Below are 6,592 nucleotides of genomic sequence, written 5' to 3' on the forward strand. Positions count from 1 at the left end.
GCCTCATTTTCCTTCAGATTTGCAGAAAAAAAACAACAATATCACTGTTTCTGAGTAAATCTAAGTGAGAACTTTTCAAGGAACATAACCTAACAGAAAATGCTGACTCACTAAAGAATCATTTTTTCTCAGTAAGTTCCCAATTTCAGTCTCCATGGAATTTCCAGGCAGAGCAGAAGTATGAATTACAATACCGGAGAAGCAGCTCTCCCCTCCTTTCCAGCTTTCTTGCATCCCAGGTGAGGGGCACAATGAAGCAGCTCTTGGATAACACTGAGTTGGTCTATTTTTCAGAAGCTGTTTCAGTTTGCATAAACAAATGAGAAAACTAATTGAAGCAGGATTTCTTTCCTTTCCTTATGAGGTGAATGCATTAACTAGAGGCAAATTTGCTACTCTGGAACCTGTTTCTCCAAGAAATTCTAGTTTCTGGTTTATTCCAAGATGACACAGGACTTTTTTAAGGTCAGAAACTTCTGTACAAAAGAAGATATTGGCCCCTTTCAGCTTAACACTTCTTCATAGCTGTCACAAACAGTACCATGTTTTGGTTTATTTTCTTTGATGGGAAGCACACTTACAGAAATAGAATTAAATTCTGCCTATAGCTGACCTTCTTTCCCTTTACTTAAAAAGTCTGCAATTTTAAATCTGAGCTTGTCTGACTTACAGTTTCATCTGGACCAGTTACTCTTATGTTAAAACGGGTAGAAAATCATTACATGAGTATTTGCTTTTAAGATTTAAAAAGTTTTACACAGTCTTGACCCCTGGCCAGAGAGAAGAGCATTTCCTATGTACGGCACTCTAGAGTATATGGCAAGACCGGTATATCTTCATCAGATATATAAGAAAACTCCTTCAGCCATCAACAGACAAGCCTAGAAATGTAAAACAGTATAGCATGTAGAGAGCTAAATATCTATCATCCAGACTGTTAATAAGGTTTTTAAGCTAGTAATTTAAAAGCTTAAAAAAAAATTCCACAAAATAATTAATAGAAAACAGACAAAAAATATACATAAGCTCCAATTAATAAAATATAAAAATGTGTAATTGGGGTGGGGTGTTAATACCTGCTGAGAAGATTGACCTCTAAAGCACCAAACGAGGCAGTTAAATAAGGCAAAAAATATAGAAGTTCTGGGCTTTTTAATGCAATTAAAGACTAAAATTAAAAATTTGGACTAAGGACAGGCGGCTAGGCTCTCACAAGATCATCTACACATTAAGGAAAATATTTTTTTAAATATTCATGACAGTGTTGCATTACTTGTAGGAGAAAAATACTTCACAAACCCATAAGGTGGCAGCAAACCCCTTTTTAGTTGAGAGTGGGAACTTCTGTTTTGCACAAAGTTGGTGTTTTTGATGTGCTTCAACACCGCCCCCCCATAGTCCAATTAAAAAAAAAAAACAAACACCACCGACCAACCAACCAACTAACCAAAAAACAGCTTAGTACACCAGTCACATACGTATTCCTCTAATTTTAAAAGTATTATTTCTCACCAGGAGCATCAGATGCTTTCATACAGTAAAACCAAATGTCATTTAAATCCTCAGGAAAAACAAACAAACAAACAAAACAAAACAAAACAAAACCACCAAAAACAAAACTCCCACAATGAAAGGACAGAACGTGCCCCACTGTGAACTGACTGGTAACTTCTTTTCATGACAAACCAGCTGAGCTCGGTACTCCGGCTATTGAATGAGAGTAACTAACAACATGGCTTATGCAACGGTTCACTGTGACAAAATCCCCTTCTCTTACATTTTCACGTTACTGAGCCCCATGCCATTTTAATACTCAGGATCTCCAGAAAGCATATATTTGCAAGCAGCATGGAAAAATATGCTAACTTTTCACAGTCGTGTTTAAAGCTAAGAAATACCTCCATCTGTGCACTAGCTTGGTTCAGCGTCAGAAATAAACAAGCTGTATTGTACGTGAAATATTCTCATTGCTACTACAACCCTATGGCTGCAACATAGTGTCTGCGGTGCTGACAAGTCTGGAAGAGTCTCATCTACAAGCCCTGGCCTGTCTTTCAAATCTGCTTGATACTGGAAACAAAGTACCATGTGTTTGGGTTTCCCCAGATATATTTAATCCTTTTTTTGCACTGAAAATGTGTCCAGGCAGAGTGAGTGGTGCTGTACATCTGTCAGGGGCTGCAAGGCACAGGATTACGGCTAGACTCCTGACCATGCAGAAATCCCAGACACAGTTACTCTGCGTATGCATTTCTAACGTCAGTACACACAGAGTTAGCCTGGAACTTGGGATTTTACACACAGCAGAACCTCTCTTGCAATATGTTTGATTTTACACACAGCTGAATCTATATTGCACAAATAGTCCCATAATTTCATGGTACTTTCTGATTCCATACAAACGCTAGCCTACAGCACCCACTGTACCTAGACCAAACTAACAAACACATGCAAAAAAGTCACAGTTCAGTGTACATATCCATTTTAATTTTGGTCATAACCTACACAAGCCTAACCTCATTACTGGAGTCTATATTTAACAGCAAGAGTTTGTTTCCTCGGTTTCCAAATAAAGGAGTTTTTTATGCTTGTTACCCTGGCAATCTCAGCCTGCAGTTTTGCAATCCAAGCTATGTTATAAGCTGTTCAGTTTGTAAAACAGCAAGAATGAAGGCTTGTATTTCTGAGTTGTTAGAGCCTTCCTTGGTTTCACCGACAAGCTAATGGATGAGTGACTTGTGGCAATCCATAACAGCGAGCCAAAGCAGCCTGCGGAACTAGACCTGAACTAGATCACACTGCCTCATCGTCTGCAGGATTTACAGCTACAACTTGAACAGCTGTCACCTTTTCCTTGCCTGTGACAGAGCGAGGAGGACTGAATTTGCTGTTTCCTGACCTTCTCACAGATGTTTCCTACTCCTCAGCCTCTCCTAACTTAGTTCTTGTACAGTTCAGTAGACACTGTTTTCCCTGTGTCTGCTTCTATAAACAATCACTGAATGTTGCATTTCGTCGGCTGAGACAAAAGAGGTCAGTGCGCGCCATGCTGCTACACAAACACCCAGTGTCAGGACATTCCTCTGACCTTCAAATATGACATCCTTTTTTATTTGAATTTCATGCATTACTGTGAGTTTTTATGCTTTCCCGATTCTGTAAGATCATATATTACTCTGTCATAATTAATGCACCAAGATTAAGTGGCTATGCATTAAATTAAAAGCAGGAAACAGAAAAAGAATGAAACAAGTCCCACATCTGCTCATTAAATTAGTATGATATCAGCTGTGAGCTAAACTTGTCAGAAAATTGAGCTGTTTTACTCAAGAAGATTTATCAACAAAGCTTTTACATGGAAGAACTGTGACCTTTAGTTAGCACTATACTTTATTCTTTGGACTATGTTCAGGAGCTAAACTAACTTTGACTCTTGGGGCACAACAAAATAAGCAATAAAATATCTTCTCTATGTAATAAAGAAAAATTCTTTGGGCAGCTGGAAGATGTTAGTGCTTTAACACATACATATTTTGGGAATGGTTTAATGAACCATAAAAAAATACAGTGGTCTAATTCTGAAAAGTTTAATATATTAAATACACAAATATTTATACATGGAATAAAATCATGGTATGGGAAAGATGTCATACAGTTATTCAGTTCCTTTAGAGCTAGAAACAGCTCTCAGGATTGCCTTCTTGGGCAATGGAAAACATGGGCCATTCATACTGCTACTTCTTATACCAGCCTCTCCCTCATACCTTTCCCTTTTCTCCATGTAAGCTGTGACAATATCAAGCTCATTTACATTACCCGAACCCTTAGGAAAATTGAGCTTTTTAAGCAAGACGCATCTTGGAGAATTTTTTGTATGTACTTTCAGTCTAAATGATTGGTATGAACAGCACTGCCGGAGCTAGATTTCTTACCGCGGTAAGAAGTTATCAGCCTCACCTTTTCATTCCATTTCACTTTCTGAGATGTCTGCTGAGTTGTGCCAATTAAATTGTTTTCAGAGCCATGTAATAAACGAGGCTGCTGTGATCCCCCCCACATCAACGTGGGCACAGAAATATGCACATGGGCACAGCTAAGAAGGAAGGGACTGCTTTAGGGGAGTCAGTGGTGATTTAGATTTATCTCAAACTACAGCCTGGTGATGGTGTTTTGACAGCTTTGGCCTAAGCCAAAGGTGTCACAGTTCCCTCTGGTCACTTGTTTCCTCCCATCCCTTGATGCCAACACTGGCAGAGTGAGCTAATTCCAAGAGGTAAACTTGCAGAATATGACTTTTGTCTAGGTTTCCTGCTGGCTTAGGAAGGCAAGAAAGTTCACTGCAGGGTCAGACCAGCAGAAAAGAGGTTGTAAACCCCTGAAACTAGGAGCCAGAAGGTGTGGGGCAGCTTCCTCCTAACATCAAGTTTGGTCAGCTTGAACTGATGTGGAAAGGGAAGTGCAAAGGGGCAGCGCTTCACTGGGAACAACTCTGTGGCTTTCAAAAGGCAGGCAGTGGGTAGGGGTCAGGGGAAAGGCAAGCTGTTACCTTACAAAATTTTGACTGATTAGCTGGGAAGCTTTGGGGACCAACAGTTAAATGTAAGTGACTAACTGATGCCTATGATGTTATTTCTTTGGTTTTCTGCTTCACGTAAAAGTAATTACATTTTAATTTTATTCCATTATTTTGTCAAAGTGAAATGCAGCTTCAGTCCTTTAGTACTATGAAAGGGCAAAAGACCTTAGTATTGCTATCACTGATTCAAGCATTGATTAAAATTTGAGGGGGGGGGGGGGGGGAAGGAGTTAAGCAGAATGGATTTGAGGAAGAAGAGGCAAAGAAACCAAAGTCATCTGTGTAAGATAAAACCCGCTGGCTAAACTCCTTTGCATTATGTCCACAGCTACATAAATCAAAATTCTACTGACTCAGCACCCAAGTTATCTTTGCGTCCTGTGAATAACTTGGTTAAACTATTTGGTTAGGTTTCTACAACGTAAAGGAGCTTTCAAGGTTACTTTCTTCTGAGTTTCTACGAATAGTCTTGTGTTTGGTGAAAAGCTCTCAAGAGAAACTCACATGCCTAATAACATCTGAGCTAGCCAAACTAAAAAACATTTCTTGGAATCCTATTTAATGGTTACTCCCAGAGAAGATGTTAATTTATACAGTCCTCCTGCCACCTTCGGCTCTCACCAAAGTCCAGAGACCCTTCCAAGCTCAGCTGTTCTGTGACTCCGTCAAAATGAGTTAAGCTACTCTGGCCTCAAGGCTGCAAACACCACAGCTAGGGGTGATCTGACAAGAGTGTGATTAACTAAACATCAAGGATAAAAAGAAATTGCTGTCTCTGAATAACATCACCCTAAGCCTGGGGTCTAAGCAAGCCAGATGAATCGCCCACCAGCAGTACTTACTTCCTTCCATAGACTCCAAAGGGAGCTCACAGGGACTAGCTGTGACTCCTACGTTTAACTCCTACACATCTGGAACTGAATGATGAAAAGCTCTTGCTTAGTAATAAGAGACAGCTGTATCTGTCTTCAGAGGGACTACAACAAGTTGTGGACAACCCTGCAATCTGCGTTTATACCGGAGCAATAATCATGATTGGACAGATTTCAACTAACCTCTGTTAAAGTGGGTACTATTAGTAGCAGCACCGCTGATACTCCACATACAGCTCCCATTGGTAGCTCTTTTCTCCCCTGTAGCTGGGTTTTGTTCTTTCATTTACTTATTCTGGTTTGGGGGTTCTTCTGTTTATTGTTATTATTCAGATTGGTGATTCTTATAACTTCTTGTAACATCTACCAGTAACAGTGCTCTGACCAGGAGGTTGGAGTAGATGAACACCCTTCCATTCTGAATGATTCTGTGCAATATTCTTTTTCCCCTCCATCATTTGTAGGCAGTGACAAATCATGGGTAACTCTGAACGGGAGTGAATGTAACTGAGAATGGTGAGGCTCCCACTCCCATCTGTGCAAGCTGTTCCCTGGAAATCCCATCTGGCTTGCCACATTCATTTCTTACTTTTCTTTATAGGTAGGAACCTTAAAAACATTTAAAAATACAAAACATAGTATTTTGAGAACAGCATCACCTCCCCTTCACTGACCCCTGAGGCACACCAAGATTACGATCTGTGGTATTCTAAGATCTCACTGTAGTTTGATGATCTGCTTCTCACAAGATTCACCTTCCCTTCAAAAGAGAAAAGAAAATAATGAATTATTTTTCCCACAGAAAAAAAATCATACCAAAATAGTGATGGCAGCCATGGCAGAATTTTATCCTTAGTTCTATTAGAATTTCAAAGCAGAAGGTATACTTGTGCTACACTATACTAAAATAGGGTTTACAATTTAAATCATAATTATCCCTGAAAGCTAATTCAAAATTGCTGGCATTTTATAATGATCATCCAAAGACGTGAAATTCTGTAAAGCAACTAGAGCGTTCTCAGACTTCACAACAAGACTACTTTTAATGTAATTATAGCAATTAAGACCCTTCTATTAATAACTTTCTTTTCAGATTAACAAGCCACTAATGTAGTACAATATAAAGAGGTTTCTAATTACAGTG

The sequence above is a fragment of the Falco punctatus genome (genome assembly GCF_963210335.1).
Source record: "Falco punctatus genome assembly, chromosome: 6".
NCBI classification, from domain to species: Eukaryota; Metazoa; Chordata; class Aves; order Falconiformes; family Falconidae; genus Falco; species Falco punctatus.